The sequence below is a fragment of the Podarcis pityusensis genome (genome assembly GCF_964106645.2).
Source record: "Podarcis pityusensis genome assembly, chromosome: 9".
Taxonomy (NCBI): domain Eukaryota; kingdom Metazoa; phylum Chordata; class Lepidosauria; order Squamata; family Lacertidae; genus Podarcis; species Podarcis pityusensis.
Genome location: NC_138034.1, coordinates 36,576,447 through 36,601,680, shown reverse-complemented (window position 1 = coordinate 36,601,680; position 25,234 = coordinate 36,576,447).

Genomic DNA, 25,234 nt, shown 5'->3' with positions numbered 1-25,234 from the left:
AATGCTTATATTTAAACTGAAACACTGATTCCTCCCCACCCACCCAAATCCATCATAACACTTTGCTTCCCTTAGTAAAATTATAAATAATTTACATAGCCTCTTTTAGTTCATCTGACATATCCATAGTTACCTAAAAACTAACCAGTCTGGGTGATTATAGCAACAGGTTCCTATGTTAAACTCTAAGTGGGGAACCTCTGACCTATGGACCTAATTAGGCCTGGCAGGGGTTCTAATTCATTTCCTCCAAATCACACCCACCTACCCCATGCATGTTGTCAACTGTGACTAGGTGTAGACAAGGAGTTCAGTAATGATATGGAATGCATATCTTAGTCAAGATGGTACTATTGAAGCCAATTTTCTAACTACAGATTGCAGACATGGAGCAAAAGGAGGAGCATCAGGAACCCAGGAGCAGCACCAGGGTGGGGTACTTAACTCATTCTCCACTGACCACATCTCCCTATCCCCAAGCCCAAAACTGGTTTCTTCCATGGAGTTTCACAGAATGGAAAAGCGGTAGGGGTTAAGTCCCCTCCCTCAGCTCCAATTGCCCTCCTGAAACTTTCCTATAAGAAAAGCATCTGTCATATCAAGCTTTTGTTGCGTGTATTTACTGCACGTGACATAGTTCTGCCCTCATTCGTAAGGTGCATTTCCATCTTAGTATCTGAGTAAATATAAATCACCAACTCTTATGGAAATACAGCGAACGATAAAATAATTAAAACACTGTAGGCTTATAAAACAATAAAATGCAGAATAAATGACCAATGTTTAATCAAATTAATTCCCTGAAAATGTCTGGTGACCCAAAAAACATTCTGAGCAGGTGACAAAATGCCAAAATTGTAGATGCCTGTTTGATTGGTTCCAAATTACTTGTACCACTATGCTAAAAGCCTTAGAAATTAAACAAATACGAGATAAAACTGAGATAATTGGGAGGGCTATATAGGCTTTGTACACTCACAGTCATACCTTGAACTTATTTCTGTAATATGTCTCAAATAATTTGCTTCATGTTTCCTTCCATCTTCCTCAAGATGGGGCTGTTTTCTTTTGAGTGGATGGGAAAGAACCACAAAACATTTTCCTTCCCCTAGAATTTCGTAACTGATCCTGGAACAGATTTATAGGTCCTGCTTGCAATGAGAGATGGTAAGCTATCCTCCCCCCGCCCCCCTTTTTCAAGATGAAAAGTTCATAGAAAGGTAGAGCAGACAATGTGTCATGTATTTGGATAGATTTAGACACTGAGCAATTTTTGTTGAAGCCAACGCTACCTTCCGTAGGTGGAGAAAGAAGTGTACTTTCCAGTGATAATAGGCATCTTCTGAGGGATTATACAAGCACGTGCACAATGCCTGTCAAACCGTCTTGTTTGTGCAGCATCTTCTATTCTTTCTTTTCTCACAACTGGCAGTGTTTTCGAGAAGGCTTCTGAATGCGCCTTGCGTACCAATTAGACCTATTATGGCAGGTTGTCAAATCAGTGTGGTGCTAGGTATATTTTAGTCTCGTCTGTCGCAGTCTTAATAACCCTTCTTTCAATGCTCTCCAAATGCGGAACCATCTATGCATTGTTGGCCTTTGAGCAATGGAACAATTGCAGCAATGAAATGTTTGTCAGTAAATAGGAAAATGTCAGCATGGGATTCTTTTGCTAACATCCCTTGCCTTAGAAAGGCAGAAATTTGTATGTTCAACATGCATGTTATTTATTGGAAGGGGGAGGGGGAGGGGAAACTGATGATTTTATAGTAGCTTGATTATTATTTACCTTGGGTTTCTGAATTTATGTGTATAGGAGTGGAACAGGTGATGAAGCAGTCCTGGGGCTTTTTGTTCAGGTGGAACTCACTGCAACTCATTTCTGGCACCTCTCAAGTGGGCACCACTGCCATTCTAAGAGGATGAGGGGAGGTGTTCACGGTGAGTTCCAGCACCGCTTTTTCTATAAAAACAGCACTGGACAGTCCTATGGATACATCCATAGAATACCCCCATAAGCTCTTCGGGATGGGCCACGATTCAGTGGAAAAGCATCTCTTTTGTATGCAGAAGGTCCCATGTTCAATCCCTGATATCTCCAAGCCAGACTGGGAACAGGAGGTGCCAACTTGAATAAAATATCAGGGGGAGGGGAGCCCAGGAAAGGCCCACCCCACATAATCACAAGACGTGGCACATGCATACCATTTGAATGGCAATGCCTATCAACTTTGGGAGGGCTCAGCCTCCTCAAATATTTTATTGGGAGTAGTGCGTCCTTTGATTGGGAAACAATTCACCTTGGAACCCTGCCAGGCTGTGTAGACAATGCCAACAGCTCAATATAGTGCAGCTTCTTATATAATCATTAGTTGGAAACTCCTTAGCATTCTGTGTGGAGCAAGTGGGCTGTCTTTGGTCTCCTTTAGGGATTTCTGAGTAACCGTCTGCTTGAAATATTGCTAGTTTAAAATTTATTTTTATTTATAATATTTCTTACCCACCCTTCACTGTAAGGTCCCAGGGTGAGTTACAACAATAGAAGAGCTCCTTTAATTGGAGAAACGGGAAGCTGAACATGGTTCTGTAGGTAATCCAAAGCATGTTGCTCTATGGCCAAGCTGTAGCTCTACCAAATTTGTTACGGTTTCTATATTAACATTCACAGAAGATGAATAGTAGTCTTTTGAACTCCCATTTCATTTAAATGGCTTAGATTATTCATTGTTTCAGGATAGGTGTTTATCTCTCTGCAAGGGAATATAAATATTCTCTATTACTCTGAAATCCTTTTTGTCCCATCCCCCCCACCTATGCTGTCTTTCCACAAAGGAAAGGAGAGTCACAGATGGTGGTTCTGATTGCCTATAGTGTGCTTTGTGTTTTATCTGTGAACAAATAAGCTGCCAAACGAAGAGAAGGTTATTGAATTTCTGATGCTACAGTTGGCCTCTTGCTCTTGGTGGTCCTTTGAACAGAATGCCTACCTGTACACAAAAGCTTTGCATACTGTTTCCTGGTCTAACAGGATACCTGGGATGAGCTTCCATTGTTCTGCTCCTCTTTTTAAATTTAAACTTAAATGGCACCTACAGTATGTTTGTCTAAAGAGAACCTGCACCTGTAGGCCAAAGAGAGAAAATACCTGCATTTAATGATCTTTTGCAGCCAAATTGTTTCCTACTGTCAAGTCTTCCTACTGATTCTTGTCACATCTTTCCAGCAAGTAAAAGGTCAGAAAAAGAGATTAACTCTAATGCCACCCTTTGGATATGCCAATACAGTTGGGAACCAAAGTAAAGGCTTTACCAAATGCATCATGGCAACAGGATCATTTCTTCTTTTCTCCTATGCAAGTTACTTGAGAGATTACCTACTCTGTTCTGAACTTAGAAATGGAAAGCGTAATGCTGGTGGTCAACAAAAGAGATCTAAAGACTGTCTCAAGGCAAAAAAAAAAAAAAAAAGGTATTATAAACACCAACAATTGAGAGCTTGCAGGGCAGCAGCAGAAGGAGCAAAAAGGGTTTCCTTGTGTGTGTGTTTCTTTGTGGCTGATTAGCTGCTCTCCCTGTGCAAAGGTCAGAGGGGGCAGGATTTCTGTTGAGGCAGGTGATTAGCTGTGGGAGGAGCTTATCAGAGCTTGCAGGGTAGCGGCGTGCACCGCTAGGCGCGCGCAGTTTGATCCATCTTTTAGATTTAGGGGAGCTAGTCTCAAACGTTTGTTGGGGGAGACCTAGGTTTTTTGGGGGGGGGGAGTTATTTGTCCTGTCTTCACGCTTTTTATGATGGAGGACCGCTGTAGCCACCCCCAACGACACATTCTCAAGATGGAGGGGGAGGGAACAGCTGCAGTCGCCTGCGGTTCCTGCGCAATGTTTGCCATCTTGCCAAAGGTTGCAGGCAGCTTTACCTGCAGCAATTGCATGTTGATTGCCCTCTTAGAAGACAAAGTCCAGCAAGTGGAGGAACGTATAGCTACGCTCCAAAGAATTAGAGAGCTGGAGCTCTTCTTGGAAGCAACAGAGCACACCATCTCCACCAAGGAGGAGACAGGGGACTCCCCTGAGAAGGAGGCTAGTTCACCAACACAGGAGCCAGATATATGGAGAAATGTGACTCAAAGTAGTAGGAGGCCCAGGGTTCGCTCTGATTGTTTAGAAATACACAATCGCTTTGAGGTCCTCTCCCCTAGCATGGAAGACGGAGAGCAGACTCCATTTGAGGATCTCTCCCTCATTACAGTCGATCAGGTATATGAAGACGAGCAGCAAAGTCAGTCCTCAGGGAATGTGCAGGCGACCTTGGAAAGGACAGCTCACAGAAGAACCCCGACCAAGCCTAAGAGGAGGCGTGTAGTGGTGATAGGGGATTCCCTACTGAGGGGAACAGAAGCAGTGATTTGTGGGCCTGACAAGATGTCTCGGGAAGTGTGCTGTCTCCCCGGGGCTAAGATCCAAGATGTAACTGAACGACTGCAAGGAATCATAAAACCCACTGACAAATACCCCTTCCTCAGTCTGTGAGCACCTAGAAAGGAATGCTGTGACCACCAATAGTCAGCATGGATTTCTGAAAAATAAGTCATGTCAGACTAACCTGATCTCGTTTTTTGACAGAATTACAAGCCTGATAGATGAAGGGAACACAGTGGATGTAGCCTACCTTGATTTCAGCAAGGCATTTGACAAGGTGCCCCATGATATTCTTGTAAAGAAGCTGGTAAAATGTGGTCTTGACTATGCTACCACTCAGTGGATTTGTAACTGGCTGACTGACCGAACCCAAAGGGTGCTCATCAATGGTTCCTCTTCATCCTGGAGAAGAGTGACTAGTGGGGTGCCACAGGGTTCTGTCTTGGGCCCGGTCTTCTTCAACATCTTTATCAACGACTTGGATGATGGACTCAAGGGCATCCTGATCAAATTTGCAGATGACACCAAACTGGGAGGGGTGGCTAACACCCCAGAGGACAGGATCACACTTCAAAACGACCTTGACAGATTAGAGAACTGGGCAAAAACCAACAAGATGAATTTTAACAGGGAGAAATGTAAAGTATTGCACTTGGGCAAAAAAAATGAGAGGCACAAATACAAGATGGGTGACACCTGGCTTGAGAGCAGTACATGTGAAAAGGATCTAGGAGTCTTGGTTGACCACAAACTTGACATGAGCCAACAGTGTGACGCGGCAGCTAAAAAAGCCAATGCAATTCTGGGCTGCATCAATAGGAGTATAGCATCTAGATCAAGGGAAGTAATAGTGCCACTGTATTCTGCTCTGGTCAGACCTCACCTGGAGTACTGTGTCCAGTTCTGGGCACCACAGTTCAAGAAGGACACTGACAAACTGGAACGTGTCCAGAGGAGGGCAACCAAAATGGTCAAAGGCCTGGAAATGATGCCTTATGAGGAACGGCTAAGGGAGCTGGGCATGTTTAGCCTGGAGAAGAGGAGGTTAAGGGGTGATATGATAGCCATGTTCAAATATATAAAAGGATGTCACATAGAGGAGGGAGAAGGGTTGTTTTCTGCTGCTCCAGAGAAGCGGACACGGAGCAATGGATCCAAACTACAAGAAAGAAGATTCCACCTAAACATTAGGAAGAACTTCCTGACAGTAAGAGCTGTTCGACAGTGGAATTTGCTGCCAAGGAGTGTGGTGGAGTCTCCTTCTTTGGAGGTCTTTAAGCAGAGGCTTGACAACCATATGTCAGGAGTGCTCTGATGGTGTTTCCTGCTTGGCAGGGGGTTGGACTCAATGGCCCTTGTGGTCTCTTCCAACTCTATGATTCTATGATTCTATTCTAATTGGGAAACACTTGCCTGTGAGCGCTCCAATTGGAGAACAGCCTTTACCAAAGGTGTCATGGGCTTTGAAGACACTCAAACTCAGGATGCAGGGGAAAAACATGCTAGGAGGAAAGCACGCTTGGCAAATCCACACCATGATCAACTCCCACCCAGAAACAAATATCCCCTCTGTGGAAGGACGGGTGGCTCCAGAATTGGCCTCCACAATCACTTACAGACTCATTGTTAAAACTGTGTTTAAGAAAGACAATCTTACTTGGCTACGAGTGATCGCCAAAGAAGAAGACTTGAGAGATTGCTCCATTAACTGACACTGGAGTTGCATATGTTCATGTACCCAGGGCTTTCCTCAGCAGGAACTCATGAGAAATCAATTCTGGCACTTCTCAGGTGGGTGCCATTGCCATTATAAGAGAACAAGGGAAACGATCATGGTAAGTTCCGGCACCTCTTTTTCTAGAAAAATAGCACTGCATGTACCCAAGTAAAAAAGACACTTAAGTGCACTCTTTATTGCCATTTGCAGTGGCATGTCACTTTGAATAGCATAATAAACAAGGGAATTACAGTTTTGTATTCCATTCCATGTTCCCCATGAACAGCAACTGTGTGTGCAAAGAAACCCCAATAGAACATTGCCTTGCAAATGAAATGGGCTTCAGTGCAAATCCTCCCCCTTTCCTGCTTATTTTTGCTGACAGATTCAGCACATTAATCTGACTTTCTACAGCAGCTGTAGGTTTCCAGTGATATGACATCTATAATAGGTTAGCAGAAACTATTTCACAACCAAATAGGGAAGTACCTGCTGATATTCTCATTTTTTTTGCAAAGAACTAGATACCCTGAAATTCGTAACCAAAATTGCACAACCAGCTAATATATTTCAAAAAAGTGCACTCCTTTCAGTAGAATAATTGATAGCGTACACACAGAACATGATCCAGAAAAGCTACAACCCAACAAGAGCAAAACATGGGTTGTAACAAGTGATTGTACAAGTGGAAGGCAGCTTGCTCAACTGATCTATCTCTTCTGTTCCTCCTATTACAGCTGCTCTTTGAACCCCTCTGTGGCAGCTCTGGGGAGCCTGAACAATGGGGAATCTGTTGCACAGGCTTGCAGTGGGAGGGAGAAGTGCCTCAAATTTCTCAGAGGAATCTTATTCCAGCAGAGGTCCCATTGGACATAGATCCCCTTGTCTGAGGCATTTAAGAAAATACATGTGAAGTCTTTATTCAAATTTCCTGTATGTAAATCATTGTTTAATGTTTTTATACGTGTGCAATGACCACAAAAGGAAGTGACTGCTATTTGTCTTCCACTTCTCCAGCCTGCAACCCCTTGAATCCTTGGGGTGGGGGAACCCTCTCCAGAGTGGGGGGATTTGTTGTATAATGCTTGCCCACCATTACGCCGGCTGTAGTCTTCAAGTGACTACATCCTAATTAGTAGTGGGTAAGCCCCACAATGGAGAAGGAACTGGCAACCTACTCCAGTATTTTGCCAAGAAAACTCCATGGACATAAAAAAGGAGAAGCTTTGAGAAGAAAATGAGAGTTTCCAAGGTATGCTCTGGTTCATGGGGTCACGGAGAGTCAAACACAACTAAGATGACTAAACAACAACCACAACAAAGTCCCACAAAACACAGCCCCCACTCTCCAAGGCAATACTGTCTTTTTAGGAGTTTGGATTAACCGTGTGGTACAATTATTCTTCTGAAGCTCCACCTTCTTTTGAACATTCTTTTGGTAGCAGAACTTTTTCAATATTACGTTGCTCTCTCATTCCACGCTAGAAGGATGATTGGGCATTTTGTTGCTTATTAGACCTTCGTTAGAGCTTGCTGTTGACTTTATTGTTTTAGCATGTGTACATCTTAGCCTTCATTCCTGTTCAGAAAACGACTTCCCTGTAGCACATTCTTTGGAAATATAAACCTATTTTAATTGCATTAATTATTCAATAGGCATTGCTATTTAATCCCCCCCCCCGAGGTAATCTTATGAGAAACACATTTCATTTCCTAAGAGACTATTGAAAGTGAAGTATTCTTCTACACAGAAACATTCCATAGGAACATAGGAAGCTGGCTTATACTGAGCCAAACCATTGGATCATCTAGCTCTGATTTGTCTAACTGGTAGCAGCTCTTCAGGCACTGTGGCCGTTTGCAAGGGGTTCCCAGCTGGCAGAGCTGATGTTGCCAGCCTTCATGTCACAATTGCAGACCTCTTTGCAACACAGAGTTGGCCTGGTGCCTGAAGCCAGCTCCCTAGAGAGCACGTCCTTGGGGATCCTGCCATCTTCCATTCTGTAAACATGACCAAGCCAGCATAGACGTCACTGAGACAGGAGCGCAAACATGCTGGGAATGTGGGCTTGGGAGAGCACCTTTTCATTTGAGACTCTGTCCTGCCATGTGATGCCCAAAATCTTCCTGACACAGTACATGTGGAAGGCACTGAGGCGTGACTTTTGATGATTGTAAGTTGCCCATGACTCACTTCCATAAAGCAGGATGCAAGTCTGGTAGACCTTCATCTTGGTGTTGGATGTTAGCACCACATTCTCTAGCATCATGTTGCCCTAGGGTTGTGTGGCTTTTGCCATCCCCTTGGCAAGCCTGTGTGTTTTGAGTTGCGGTGCTGCAACTTGTGGGGGATGGCATTGGGCAGGATCCATACCTTACAAGAGAATGGCACATTAAGGCCTTGACCCTATCTTGAGGGACTATTGCCAGCTGCCACATACCCAGGTTGCTGATAGCACCCATAGGAATAACCCAGACTGTGGTGGGTCTAAGAGTTTATCACCTCCTTCCTGGTTCATCAGCAGGTTGCCAAGCATATGGTCTGCCCAGCAGATGATGAGAACATCAGGCCAGTGGCCTATCTAGTCCAGCATCCTGTTATCACAGATACCAATGAGAAACTCTCAAGCAGGACTTGAGTGTAGCAATGCTCCCCACTTGCGATTCCTAGCAATTGAAATTCAGAGGCACACTGCCTCCAATGATGGAGGTAGAATATAGCCATCAGGACTACTGGCCATTCATAGCCATATTGTCCTTGAGAGGATCATTGCCCTATGCCATGCCAAACTCTGATATGCTGCAACCCCAATAAAGTTGCAGACATCTTTAACCGACATATATCTCATTCTGGTCATTCATTGCTCCCAAACAACACACCCGAATGTGTGTTGGGCACAAACAGGCACTTTCCAAGTTGTAGTAGAGGACTTCTTCTTCCTGTCTCCCACTCATGATGATATATTTCATGGTCCAGCTTACTAGTGATGAACCAAAATGGAAAATGCTACCTACACGCCCAAAAACATATCTTCACCCACATTTGTTTTTCATTTGGAAGAAAGGTTTCTGAAGTGACTCTCCCTGCTAAAAAGAGAATGTATTGATTCATGGATCTGGCACAATTCCCGAGCAGTCTGAACGAATATCAGAATCTTGTCGGTTACATATTATGGGCTTAAGAACCAAGGTAGAAAGCTTTTAAAGATGAGCTGTTGAGGTACAATCAACCAAGGGTGAGAATGTATTGTGTCCAATGATTTTCATCAGCAACATCTAAGCATATGCATACCAATTACATTGAAATCAATGTGATTTTAAAGAATGCTGCTTTGACTGGAGATAGGATAGAAAATTTTGTGCCATAATTGCTCTACTGCACAAATGTCACTTTCTACATTGGTCCTCCATCAATTTTCTCCTCTGACCTTGCCCACCTCTGGCATCTGGCTCTCAGAAGGTTGCCCAAAAGGAAATGCAACCGTTGGGTTGAATATGCTTCCTCTGCCCCTTGCTAGATTGTGGATAGACTGCAGGCATATGCATGCATAGCAAAAAGAGCATCACTGGAAAACTATTGGAATCAGCAGAAGCTGCATCCTGCGAAAAGTTTCCCAATATTGTGTATCATCTTCCTTCAGATTCCATCACTAAAGCAGTTAAGTACTTTTAGAATAAATACATAAATCATTCGAGTATCAGAGTAAGAATGTCTTACTCCCAATCCTCAAATGATCTGTTTGCTTTGGAGATAAGAATTATAGTGACAGCCTGGGAGATATGTGCCAGTTTTCCTAACTTCCACAGCAAACTTTCTAGTGAAATTGCATTTGAAAGTGAAATCTTTCAGAAGTATTTCTCTTAACAGAACTCGAGAAGACTTCAGAACTGTCCAGTAGTTTGAATTTTTTCTTGAGTTGATGGAATATGATGTGTGCTGCCACTGAGCAATTTAACAGATGTGAAACTCGAGTCCCAGTTGCGTTCTGAACATCAGCATTGGTTTTTACCAACTCCAGAAATAAATCCTTCCACAATGGGTATTATTTTCTAATTCCAAAGATTGCTCCAGTATGATAATAGCATTTGTTATATTACACCCTGTGTGAATCTGTAAAGAGGATTGTACAAAGGTTTACCAGCTAACTAGGGGAATGGAGCAATGGGTGATGGGTGTCTGTTGTAAAATATTACTACAGCTAGAGTTGCCTGTGTTTCAGGCAGTTACCGGTATTTCCAAACTGGGAAGAGAGATAAAAAGTGTAGCCTTAATGCAATCATGCAGAGGTAAAAAGTGTAGCCTTAATGCAATCATGCAGAGGTAACTCTTCAAGACTTCCATCAAGATCCTTTGCATCTTATATTGAATTAAATTGAATTTTTATTGCCATAATAATGTAAAAAAGAAAAGAAAAGCTGATGGACAACACTACAAAAACCAGTTCCATAGAAAACCCAGCTTCCACCATCTTCATTGAATTTTTTTCAAAGCACTTAAAGTGTACTGCAAATGATACAGAATTGAAGTGATCAGATCTATGAGTTTATAGTGTAACCTGTGGCCCTCCAGATATTGTTGGACTCCAAATCCCATTAGCCCCAGGCAGCATAGCTAAAGACCAGGGATGATGGAAGCTATACTCCAATAGCATCTGGAAGGCAACAAGTTTTCCTCTCCGGATCTGAACATGCAAAACCCAAATACAGTGGTACCTTGGTTTAAGAACAGTCATGTTTATGAACAATTCGGTTTACGAACTCCGCAAAACTGGAAGTAGTGTCCCGGTTTGCGAACTTTACCTCGGTCTAAGAATGGAATCCAAACAGTAGAAGGGCACCGGCAGTGGGAGGCCTCATTAGAGAAAGCGTGCCTCAGTTTAAGAATGGTTTTGGTTTAAGAATGGATTTCCGGAACGGATTAAGTTCGTAAACTGAGGTACCACTGTACGTAAATTAGCAGTCCACCCTCTGTTGTGTTGAGTCTGTAATGAAACAATGCAGAATATAGTGTGCCTCCTATCCCTCTATCATGATTATGGTTGAAAATGGTCCTGAGGAGAATGCATTTCATTCATTCATTCATTCATTCATTCATTCAAAGTGCTCATAAACCACCACCAGAGGAGACTGAGAGGAGATATAATAGCCATCTTTAAATACTTTCAGGGTTGTCACATGGAAGAGGGAGCATGCTTCCTCCCCCCCCCCCCCGGATTCTGGAGGGTAGGACTTGAACCAATGACTTCAAGTTACAAGAAAGGAGATGCCAACTAAACTAGCCTTTCTCAACCTGTAGGTCCCCAGATGTTGTTGGACTACAACTCCCATCACCCCTAGCTAGCAAGGCCAGAGCTCAGGGATGATAGGAGTTGTAGTCCAACAACATCTGGGGACCCACAGGTTGAGAACTGCTGGACTAAACATTTGGAACAACTCTGACAGTAAGAGCTGTTCGGAAGTGGAAGAGCCTCCCATGAGAGATGGTTGACTCTTCTTCCTTGGAAGTTTTTAAGCAAAGGTTGGATGGCCTTCTGTCATGGATGCTTTAGCTGAGATTCCTGCATTGCAGGGGGTTGGACTAGATGACTCTGGGGTCCCTTCCAACTCTGATTCTTGTCATAATAAGCTGGTGATGTTCTGGCATTTTCCCCAGGGAAGCCAAGAAATAAAAGTGGACATTTAAAGATGAAGCATCTCTGCCTATTTCTAGCTGCTACTGTTTGTAAACAGAATTGAGGCAGACTGAGATTGCTTAGTGACCTTTATGTTTATCTGCAGCCCAGGAAAGGTAGGGCCAGTCTATGTTCCTTCTGCCCTTCTGCCACAATTCCAGAGCGCAACTTTTCAATTGGCAAAAGCGGAAAGAATCTCTCATCCAAGTGAGGTGTTTGTGACATGTAGTTTGTTATTGTAAGTAAACGGTAGGGGAAGCAGGCAAACTTTCATCTTCCATTGATTCCACTCTCTTGTTTTTCTTCATAACATCCCAGTTCCTGTTCAGACTTGTTTGTGTTGGTTTACTTATCCTGCGACACCAAGTTAACAAATTAGGGATGGGCTAATTTCCATTTCTCATTTTTCTAGTTCAGTTCTCCCCATTAGATATCAGCCTGAGAAATTTGTTTTTTAAAAAAAGCTTATCATGAAAACTCACCAGTATTTTAGTGCCAGTTTCTCTCAAAATACACATTTTTGTATGCAATTTCCCCTAATATGTGGGCCTCTTTGTACACAATTTTGCCTAGTATACATATCTTTGCAATTTTCCCTGAATAATGCATGTTTTTGCATGTTATTTTCACTAATATATGCATTTTTATTCACACTCTGCCCTGGCATATGCATTTTTGTATACATGCACTGCAAAATTTGGAAATGTGTGAAATTCAAAGGATGGTTATGTTTTGGTTTAAATCATAGCTGTCAACTTTTCCCTTTTCTTGAGAGGAATCCTATTCGGAATAAGGGAATTTCCCTTAAAAAAGGAGAAATGTTGACAGCTATGATTTAAATATGGTTTCAGGAATGTTCAGATTAGGTAGGTTCACCTTTAAATGTGAAGTGAACTGAATCTCTCCCCTCTCCCTACTCAAATCTCTATCCCTCTCCCTTATTAACATAAATGTTGAATGTTGGGTGTTAAGAGTTGCTCAGTTGCTCAGCCTCTATCTATTTATTCCAAGAATTATCCCCTCCCCTCCCTCTCCTCTCATTGTGCATCCTTGCACACACACACCCCAGATCTGCTCCAGAGGGTTGGGGAAAACACCAGAACTGATGGGGAAAGAGAAGGGGTGAAGTTCCTTTGTGCATGTGGCAGTCCTTGTGAGAACAGGACAGCTTCATGGCATATACAGCCCTAGGTATGAAAATCAGCAAATGCTTGGTTAAAAAACCAGGTCTTTAACAGATGCAAAACCCAACACAAGTCGACACATTTTGTATTTCAGGAGGGGGGAGCATTCCAAAAGCTGGGGGCAACGTTCCTTCCTATCTCTTTTTATAACTTCGTGCAAGATTCATGCTAGTAGAGAAATAAATAATGGTGTTTATATTTTAAGGCATGGCTGATTCTCTGCTTCAGGCTTGGCTATAGGATCAAGGGGACAGAATAATATACCCCTATGTGTTTCACTTGAAAATTAACAGCGTCATCATAATATAAAAAAAACCCCATCAGTGCAAATTATTCAGGTAATTTCCAGATGAATGAGAGATGGGGGGGGGGGGGCGGAATGTGTGGTGAGTTCAGAATCAACACAAGCAAAGTTTTACGATGTTGATTTAAAAGTGCTTCACCTTTTTAACTTCCCCCAAAATGTTTGCCCCTCTGAAACCTCATGAATTATTTATTGCTTACTTTTCGGATGATCAGAGAAACTGAGTGGGCTAGGGAAGAAAGCTATCCAGTTCAAATCATTAATTAATATTATGGTAACCTCTACTGTTTTTCATGTATAGTATAAAAGCCATCTGTGTGTGTAAGAGAGGGGGAGGAGAGTTCTTTTGAGCAATATATACGTCTCTCTCTGTGTAGCTTTACTATTTACTATTTATTTTTTAGCATTATATACTAGTTTACTATATCTGTTTAACAAAAGTGTTGTTTAACACTTAAAAATTCCACAAAGCTACTCTGTACACCACTCAGCTGTACGAATGTATCGCTCATTGAACAAAGCAACTTTGGGGCAGAAACAGAATGCATTGTGTGAAATTCTTCAAATGTGTCATCTGCTACCTGCAGGGACACACGGAATCGTGACCACCATTTTCATGCTATCCAGTTTATTTGCACAAAGGGAATGAAAATCTTTTGCTATGAAAAACAGAGAGCTTCAGTAGTTTGGCATGAGATAACACACAGCAGTTCTTGGAAACTTACGCACATGAAGATGAAAAAAGTCTGCACAGGTGATTCCTGACACATTTTAGCACAATGCCTGCTGAATCAGGCCAGTGGCCCATCTGGTCCAGCTTTCAGAGTGGTCAACCAGATGACCGGGGAAAACCTGCAAGCAGGATTGGAGGACTGCTCTCTCCTCCTGTGGTTTGTAGCAACTGGTATTCAAAAGCATTTTGAGATATGTTCTTTAGCAAGGAAATTTCTTCTGGGACTTCTAGAGGAAAATGCTTGGGCCTAACTTCCATTTCAGCTCACCTAAGCAAACCCAGAAGAGAAGCAGTCTCAAACAAGCATTGATGATGATGTTGTTGTTGTTGTTGTTAGGGCAGTCTTTGTCTGGACTTCTGCTCTGGAACAGAGACTTTGGTGTGGATTGCAAAAGAAGATACAAAAAAAATCTTTTGCTTCCCCTCTTGCAGGCATAGATGTTTGCCTCCACATTACATTCATATCCAAAATGTGCATTATAAGTGCAAGTCTCCTCAATTGTCTCAGTACTAAAGAACACGGAAAGATGCCTTGTGCTCAGTCCAACCACTGGTTCATCTATCTCAGTATTGTCTCTACACCATGAGCTTCTAACCTTTTAAGGTCCCTGGGCACATTTGGATTTTTGAGAACATGCCGTGAGCACCATCTCCTCTGATCACTTCCTCCATTTCCTCTTCCCTAGTCCACCCGCTCCAATTCCTGAAGAAAGACCACAAGACAAAATGTGTGCACACATTTTGCTTTTTCAGTGGATCTTGATTAAATAGCCTGAGCCTTGGGAAGCACAAAAATGAAGTGAAAAGCATGTCACTCATTCAGCTTCCTTCAGTTCAGTGATTTAATATGACCCATAGGAGCTTCAGTCTTCTATAGATTATAAAAATGGCACCTGTTGAATGAACAACATAAAACTTGGCACATATCAGTTACCTGATGAGGTAATTATTTTTATCTAAATTTTTTTCCACATGTACAGTGAGTTTAACATTGCTGAGAGTTGACAATCATGTCTTCTTCAATTTTTAAGCAGTCATATGCATATCATATAGTTCCTTCCAAGTTTGGTGAAAACTACTAATGTACTTTATTCAGGTTTGTCAAGGAAGGGAATCCTTCATTAATTACATTGATTTCTGAGCAGCAGTTCAAAAGTTAAGGTATTCCTTCTTCATTGAAGTTTATGACAGCGATTAAAGCCAACATAAGGAAGGATATGCCAAGACTAGTTTTTGAAGTGAACATTTTGCCGGTACCACATTTGCTGAGGAAGCTCCTATTGGATGCTATGTGCAATGTTTATTCCTTTAGTTATGGGGCATAACATTGTGATGCAGTGGTTAACTGAGGCGTCATCAACTTTTGGGGGACCATGGGTACATCTGGAAATCTAGGAAATTGTAATGGGGGACAGCAACACACAGCCACACATGCACCTTTCCCTGCATCTTTGCTGGCCTCAGTCACTTTATCCTCTGCATCTGAATTTCAGTTTAAAATACCATAGAAAAGTGCAGGTGCCTTTGTGACATTGCACAACATTATTTCTAATCATGGGACACATCTGCAAAGGCATCAACCTTAGTTTCCAGTTTCCAGTCTTTGTGGCACTTGAGCCAACGTAAGAGAGCCTTAACTCTCTCTTAAAATAACTGGCAGGTTATTTTAAATCACTGAATTTGCCACTTTTTCAAGGCCAAGACTTGAACGCTGGTTTGTTGTGTTTATTCATGGATCTCAGCCTAGATTTGTGAAAGCTGAGAGCTGTTTGCACAGCTGGAAAGCTGGTGAAAATTGATGTCATTAATCACTCTGTATACTTTCCATCCTTTCTCCAATAAGTATCCAGAAGATGTGTTAATGATTAACAATGCAAAACATTCTGGAACCTTTTGGAGATAAAAACCATGAGGCATAACCAGGTCCCTTTAAAGGCTTGATAAATAGGAATATTTGCTTTTAGATGTAATGGTTGTAAAATTATGCTCACCAATACACTTCTTCCTATTATTATTATTAATAATAATAATTTTTATTTTTATTTGTTTTCATTTAACTCAACGTTTTGTGAAGCACTATGCATTCTCCATTGTAAAATACGGGCAACCCCTGATTTGCATGGGGGTTACGTTCTAGGTCATTGTGTGTGGTGGCAGAACGCATATAAGTCTGCCCTGCCCCATTACATCCATTATGGCCCCATCCACATTCCACCCCCTTTCCATACCACTTCCTTGCAGCTATGCATGTATGCATGGTCACATGTGCTTTGAATGCACACAAAATGTAAACTTCCAAATTCAAACTCCAATCTTGCTTCAGGGCCAAATTAGATGCCAAGTTAAATATATGTATGCATTTAATGTGTGTTGCTTAAACCTTTCCCCTGCACTGGTGAGAATTGTCAACCCCACCTTCTAGTGAAAGCACACTATAATTGCCTTGTGCTTCATGAGTGGAAGAAGGTCTAGGAGTGATCATACCTTGACAATGAGTTCATTCTGTGACACTCCTAAACACTGAATAGGTTTTCATTAGTCCTTTATGCATTGAAAACCTTTGGAATAGTAGTTCTGTGCACTCACTTTTATAGCAATGTTATTATCTCCTTAATAATGTATGCAGATAGAAGTTTAATAATGACACAATTATTTATTCATAAGATTGCATCTAAAGGCTTATTACTAGACTATTTTATTCTATTTTAATATCATAAAGTGTTGTGACTGGAGTGCCCATGTAATTTGCTTAGTATAAAGATACCTTTGTCTCCTGAAATAAACATTCCAGGTATTGTCTAATTGTGAAAATAAAATAAATGTGAAGAAATAAAAGCTAGGCATATGCAGTGCCCTCCTCTGTTCTAGACATGCCAATGGAAATGTTCAGTGCCTGATCCAGACATCTTTGTCTTGCCTTTGGGGCTCTATCCAAGCCCTGCTACATCTCCTGAAGGGCTTTTGACTAGGTGGAGTGTGCCCTTGAACTCAAATATTGCTTCTTGCTTGCCTGGACAGTGGGTGGAGGGAAGTGCATATAGAAACCTGTGACTTCTGCATGGCTGGAATGTAGCCTCCTCTATAAAGGCAAGAGCCACATCAGTTGCTCCACCTACTTTTTGCCTCTGGCCCTGCTTACCACTACCATTCAACCCATGGTTGCTGGTGGAGCAAATGTTTCCCCGCTCCTGATCTAGTATCTCAGAAAGGAATGGCCATTCCATGTAATACAAGGGGCAAAGTTAGTCCCAACTTAGCTGATAACATATAGACATCAGTGTTTTGAACTAGATTTTCTTAGGTAGCTATTTTTGTGGAACACAAGTGTGAGTCATTCAGAACCTGTTTCCTTTCCTTTCTTGCATTGTTTTATTTCTTTTTTCCTGTGGCCAGAGGGCCAGTTAATATATCCAAGCATATCTGAGGTGACAAAGTCTTCAAATGGTGACTTGGCTCTGCAATATTTATGTGAGGAGCCTTTTGACCAGAAGTCACTCCCATACGAAAATTACCAAGTTAGAATGTCACAGAAAATCTTCCAAAGCCAAGGTGCATTTTGACAATGAACTGCACTTCTTATACCATTATTATCATCAACAGACTGGCAGGCTAGAAGATGCCTTCTTAGTTGGAAATTAACCTTTGAAAATTGTGTCGTGATTCACTCCACTTTACAATGGCAGAAAGTGATTACAATGTCTTTTACACCATATTTCAGGCTTCATTTAACCTTAGGAAAGCAAATCATTTTTTCAACACCACAGTCAACTTTGATTAGAGAATTTCACTTTAGTCAGTTTCAAACTGGGGTGGCTGTATTGTTTTAGTCATGTGGGAGTTCTCCAATATGAAGAGTGTGGGCACTTTATTCCTGGCCTGTGCTACTGGCTCTTTTAAATGTTCTCTGGTGATCAGAAATCAGTATCCATCACCTTAAAAGAAGACAGTGTATGTTCCTAGTTGGAAGACTGTAAAAAAAATAATTAACTGGGAAAATAAAATGTATTCTGGATTGTAGAAAAGATTTTGGGCTGAATAAGAGGAACATATATGTCTGCACCAATTTTTGCAGGGGAGAAATGAATACTGCTGAATGAGTAGGTATTGCTTATGAGCCATAGGCACACAGATTTTTTTTTTGGGGGGGGGAATACACACATTTTAAAAAACAAAAAACCAAACACATTATTGTGAGGTGGTCTGCCTTTCAAAACTTTCTATGTTTCAATCTGCACATCAGTCTGGGACATAAAGATCAGGTGAGTCTACTCTGGAATTTGAATTGACCGATCGCCTTGAACATGCTCACCTTCTGCTAACTTGCAGGTCTCTGATTCTGTCTGTTTCTATAGTACCATGTGCTGTTTCTTCACACATGTACTTTACTTCACTCTCTCTCCTTAGCCATGGAGGAAGATGTAGAAGAAGAAGACTTTGGATTTGATATCCCGCCTTTCACTCCCTTTAAGGAGTCTCAAAGCGCCTAACATTCTCCTTTCCCTTCCTCCCCCACAACAAACACTCTTTGAGGTGAGTGGGGCTGAGAGACTTCAGAGAAGTGTGACTAGCCCAAGGTCACCCAGCAGCTGCATGTGGAGGAGCGGAGATGCGAACCCGGCTCCCCAGATTACGAGACTACCGCTCTTAACCACTACACCACACTGGCTACAGAAACATTACCGCCTCTGACCATGGAAGCAGAGCCATTAAAGCTAGTAGCTATTGATTATCCTCTGTGAATTTGTCCAATCTTCTTTTAAAGTCTTTCAAGTTGGTGGCCATCACTCCCTCCTGTTGGCGAGTTCCATAATTTAACTGTGTTCTGTGTGAAAAAGTACTTCCTTTTATCCAGTGCTATTTTTCTAGAATAAGCAGTGCTGAAACCCACAATGAATGCCCATCTCATTCTCTTATAATGGTAATGGCGCCTACCTGAGAGATGCCAGAACTGAGTTCTGGCAAGTTCCGACTAAAAAAAAAGCCCTGCTTTTTACCTTTATCTGTCCCGATTCTCTCAACATTCAGCTTCATTCCACAAGTTCTAGTGGTACATGAGCAGGAGAAAGCCTTTTTCTATCCACGTTCTCCATGCCATGCACACTTTTTTAAACTTCTGTCATGTCACCTCTTATTCACCTCTTTTCAAAACTGAAAAGTTGCAAATGCTGCAACCTTTCCTCCTAGGGGAGCTTCCTCAGATATTAACTCTCCCCTTGTTCTGTAAGGCTTGCTTCCAGGGATCTGTGCATAGGACTGTAGCCGTACAAGTGAGTTGGAGATTGGTATTGCACAAACTGCTTCAGGTGCAGCATTTTTGTAAAGCTCTGGAGTCTTTGACCAAACACCACAATGCTGCAGCAGCCCTACCCAGCCCTGACATAAAGGTAATTGCGATTGTATTATCTTATATCTTGTGAAAAGTCTTTTTTGCAGGGCAGGTTTTTTTTTATTAAAAAAAATAAAGTGTGTTCTGAGAATACCTGCTGCTATTTCATCTAAAGATGCAAGCACTTTAGTCTTCATTGACGTCAAGATAACATCTCTCTAATGGCACTAAATTCTGTTAAAAGTAAGAAAAACATGCTATGAGTCACCTCACTGACAAACTTGTAGCATTACCACCCACAGTCATGTTTTCAAGGAAATTACGACTTTTCTACTTGAGAACTAGGAATTATTATCAAGGGAAAGAGGGAAGTGTTTTTAAGGAATTCAAAGCGGTATTGTTATGGACCCTTGACCTTTCATGATGAATAGCTCATTTGCCAGGAAAAAAACCCCGAGTCCTCACAATCACACGCATTCGCATTGAAAAAAAATCTTTTGAATTTTACCTTTGGACAGTAGACTAGTGCTGAATGGATGGCAGGCGGACCTGAGGGAAGCCTGACTCCCTCAGGTCTGCTCGCCAAGCCATGCCCCCTAGACCGCCATGGATTGGCCCATTGAAAGCCAGGCCTGGTAGGAAACCTATGAGCCTCTGTGGTGGCCGAGGTGGATGCACAATGGTCCAAAAATGGCACAGCACATCGGGCAAGATGAGGGAGGTACTGCATCGGGTCACAACTGCTGCTCACCATGGAAAGGATGGGAAATGGCCATTTCTATACACCCTTCCACATCCTTTTTTATCCTTCAGCCAGAGAAACTGTTAGGACCTGGGCAGGAAATTAGGAGTCCCTACTCGACCATGAAGCTCACTGAGTGACCTCGGGCCAGTTACAGTCTCTCAGCCTAATCTACCTCACAGGATCGTTGTGAGGATAAAGATGATTGGGGGGGGTGAACTATGGATGCCACCTTGAGTTCTTTGGAGGGAAGGTGGGATACAAATGTCATAAATGCATAAAATAATGCAGTAACTTTCTAAATTTGCATTTATAGATATACATTAGCATATTATATTCTTGATTTTATACAAATCTGTTTCCTGGTGTGTCCCCCTTTTCCTTTTTAGTGAAGATGTGCAAATGGCAACCATAGCCTCATATTTTCATATGTGTGTATGGGTGGGGGGGGGGCGTTGTTATTAGTATGCATGAAATGGAAGGGTTTATATTGGCTATTCGGTACAAAGAACAGGATCCAGGATCCTGTGCAAAGGACAGGATATGTGCATGGCAGGAGACAAATTTGTACCCTGCCAAAGCTTTGCTTTCATTTCTGCTTCTCCTTCTGCCATAGCTGTTCTCATCGCCAAACAGGCAAGCTACTGTGCAGCTGAACAATTGCCTTGTGTCTGTTTAGCAAACCTTGGGGAGTGCGGCAGAGAAGAGAAAAAGCAGAGCTCCAGGAGAGTGCACAGTTCCCTGCTCTATGCATATATATCCATCCTTTGGATCTCGACCACCTACCAGCTTGAGAAAAAGAAGCTTCTAAAATATGTGAAAAGTAGTTTAACTGCCATGTATTTAAAAGCATGTTAACATTACTGGAAAAGGAAGACCAGTGTTATAAAACCTAGCTGCCTTCCCTGTAACAGTATCCATTAGGCTTAAATAGTTCCTTGGGATGTTTGTTTAGACTCCTTGTCAAAAAAAATCTCCTGAGAAGAAGGTTGAGGAACAAGCACACTTTGGTTCTTGGCAGAATTAGCCTACGGAGAGTGAGGGCCAAGTTTTAGCCTGGTGTTTCCCATGCATTAGTAGGCTCTGGCCTTTTTCCCTGGATGTTAAGCAAAGCAATACAGTGGTACCTCGGGTTACAGACGCTTCAGGTTACAGACGCTTCAGGTTACAAACTCCACTAACCCAGAAATAGTACCTCAGGTTAAGAACTTTGCTTCAGGATGAGAACAGAAATCGTGCAGGGGCGGCGTGGCGGCAGTGGGAGGCCCCATTAGCTAAAATGGTGCTTCAGGTTAAGAACAGTTTCAGGTTGAGAACGGACCTCCAGAACGAATTAAGTTCTTAAGCTGAGGTACCACATACTTGCTTGACTGCAATGTGCTGCAGTGTTGTTCGGAAGGAAGAACTCATACACATTGTCCAATTTCATTTATTTTATTTAAGAAAATTTACAGACTTGCTTGCAAAAAAATCTATAAGTGGTTTACAAGCACTATTAACATCAATAAAAACAGAAAAAAAGTCATTAAAGTGTTTAAAGGATCATTAAACTTAACAGTAAACTAAAAAGATATCAAAATACATCAACGTCTATGTGTCTAGATAGGGCTGCCTAAAAATGTTCTAAGTAGGCGCTTCTCTGACGCCAATGGAGAGTTCCAGTGTTGTCACACTCAAAAAATTTCTTGGACGTGGGAACACACACTCATAGTGTATGTGTCTTGCCAGGATTGCCAATGTCCCAAGGCAATGCTTCATTATTTGTGCTGGATTCTTTTAAGTCCAATGAGAACCTGGAATCCCATTGCCTTGGTATGACGTTGTTGTTGTTTAGTCGTTTAGTCGTGTCCGACTCTTCGTGACCCCATGGACCAGAGCACGCCAGGCACTCCTGTCTTCCACAGCCTCCCACTTTCTTTCCTTTATTTTGCCAGATGTAATCCCTGAAAGCTTTAGTTAGAGATCGTTGTGCAATTTGGATGTGATGAGCGATTCTTTTAATCTGTCAGTTGGGACTCTCTCCAAGAGGTGGCAAACCTCGAAGAACCTTTTGAGGATCAGTTAATATGCTCTTCCCACCTTCTGGATGGCAGCCCTATGCTGCTTGTTGGGAATTCCTCATGGCTATTCCCAGTGTCCTCCCCCCCTGCATTTCTTAAATGCAGCTATTGCTATTCAGATCTAATGATGCAAGTGAGCTATGGTCCACAAAAACACTTATAATAAATGTCTTAGTTTTCCAGGTGCTGTGAGACTCTTAGTTGGTCTTGCTGAAACAGATGCAACTTGCCCTCAGGAAAGTGTGAAATAGCTGTAGCTGAAGAGAAATGTATGTTGCGCGTGTGTGGGAGAGTCTGTATATCTAAATACTGTACTAGTAATTAATAAAGGATATTGACTAATGATTATTGACTTTCACATTCTTTACCTACTCTAAGTGCTCTAAGGACAACAGCCATGCCACTATAGTGCCTTAAATGGAAAATCTAATTTATCTCAGGATCTGTTATACTGGCCAGGGAAATAAATTAAATAGTATACGTATTCTTGAACACTAAGCTGGTTGCATAGTGACTGACAGTTGCTGTAGCATTTTAAATTGACTTGCGGAGTTAGAAAACAGTAAACACTTTAAGTAACTTTGCCATAAAGCAATCAGTTTTCAGATATAGAGCAGTGCTGGAAAAGAATCAAGTTAGGACATCTGCATTAACACTAACTTGACAAAGACAGGAACCTGAGAGACATACAATTACCTTTTCTCACCACACTCTAGATTTATTCCTTGACCTGCTTTGCTTCAGTTTCTCCTTCATTCTTGATTGCCTCTCCCAAATGTGACTCAGCTGTGGTATTCAGCCTTAGAATTACATGTTTGGTTTATTATCTGTTTCACCCTGTTCCAAATCAGATCCAAAGCCCTTCAGTTTGGAGTCTGAAGTTCACACATAGATGCCTGTCACTCAAGGAATTGCAGCAACAAGCGATGACCTGCTTGAGCAAAACATCACAAAACAAACATCAGGCAAGGATTTCATATTCCTGTCATCCTTGTAAGTTTAAACAGAGATCTATAAAAAGACTGAAGTAAAAAGATTGGAGATGTTAGACAAGCAGTTTGGAATAAATCTGTTTTAATCATGAGGTGATGCTCAAACCAAGTGCCCAGGACTGGCCCACGTTCCATTGGAAGGGGCAATGTTCCATGGAATTAAGGAATCTGAGAACTAAGATCTAGGCAAGCTTCAGAACAATGTTTCTCTTTTAAAATAATATTAGGCTTTTGGCATCAGGGAAGAAAGGTTGATTTTGTTAGGAAATAGTTCCGTTCCACCTTAAAGGGTCAGGCATGATTGTTGTGTATCACATGCCTGTTTACTTTCAGTTCTTGCTGGGAACTTCCGTTTTGTATATAGCTTTTGTTCCGGCTGTTTTCCTGGACACGGAGGCAAGCAGTCATGTTTTTCCTTTGTTCTGATCTACGTTGAATAAAGCTGTAAATATGCTCTCCTGTCTGCATCTTTTGTTGTGGAAGCTCTGCTGAAAGGGTGTGCCTCTGAGGCTCGTGTCGCTAATTGACTGATGCTGTTCCATGGGAGACCGGTGATCGTCCGGAGACAACTGGGGGCCTGCCTGACGCCTCCGTCTCCCTGGCAGTATCCCAACAGATTTTGTGGCTAATTATCTTCAGGCAAACATTTGGTGTGTGCATTTTGTAGAGTCCCTAGACTCAGATATACAGCTGCAAATAAAACATTTTAAATGTGTTATAAAGTGCAGTATACAAATGTGACACTAGATGGCGACACTGAGCTATGCAAAATTCAATGTATTTTTCAAAGCGTTTTTCCAAAAATGCATTTTCACAGTGTTTATATATGTGTGTAAATTCCACCCATGCTTTACTTCTGGCAAGCCTTCAAGGATAACATGTTTGATTATCTGTAGACTTTTGTGCTGAGCTCTACTTTTCTGTATTGCTTGTAAGTGGGACCAAGAAATCAGCAGCTACTGCAGCATATTTATTGATTCTATGTACTATTGTGCCCTTAATCTTCTTAAATGCCTGCTGATGACTTTCTGGCCATTCCCATTCTACCTCTTTATTTGTCCGCTGTTGGAGTGACTTATATGGATCTGCAAGCCCATTGCAAAACTTTGCCAAGTAGTTTGCCATTCCTAAAAATCTCTGAACTCCCTTGACATCCATAGGTCTTGGCATCATCTGGGTCGCTTCTACTTTTGCTGAGTCCCCTTTCAGACCCTCTACTTTCAACAGATGGCCAATGCATGGTACTTCCTTTAGTCCTAGCCTGACTTTATCTAGGTTTAGTTTTATATTTGTTTCTCTGCACCTCTCCTCCACCCAGACAAAACATGTTTAACTTTTGGTCATGCCCTCTTGTTGCTTCCTTTTCAGTATCTCCTTCTCCCACAATTAGTATGTCATCAGCAATTGTTTTCAGGCCTGGGACATTCTCTAGTTTCTGATTCAGTTGATGCTGAAATACTTCAGGAGGGGGGCTGATGTCCACTGGCATTCACAACCAACAGTTTCTGCCAAAAGCAGTTGCGTATGTGGTCAATTAGCTTGACTGTGTCAACTTTTGTGTGCCAGAATCCATTTTTTACATCAAACATTGAGAAAACCTTGGCTCAGGAAAGGTCACATACTACATCATCAATGACCGATAGTGTATAATGGCTATGTTTTAGTGCTTCGTTCAAAGGTTTAGGGTTGTTACAAATGCATAGTTTTCCTGAGGGTTTGCCGACAATAATTAGGCTGCTCATCCATGCTGTACTATTACCTACTGGGGCAATCAGAACAGGTTCCTAGTGCTCAGACTCATCACTACTGTTCATATGCTGGGCATTTTTTATTTTCTCTTTATATGTTGTTTCCCACAATGCAGGCATTTTATTCTGGATGCCTTTCCACTAGGTTGTACATTTTATCTGTAGCGATATCCTGACTCTTGGACAGCATGCACCTGTCTCTCTTTTGTGTCTACTAATATTCTAATTTTTGCTTTACAAAGTTCTGCTGCTTTGCCTGCCTTCAGGTAGTGGTGATGCAGTGTCAAATCTGCTTCTCACAGCAGTTGCTCATGCAAATGCTGATCTCTTCTCCCACAAAA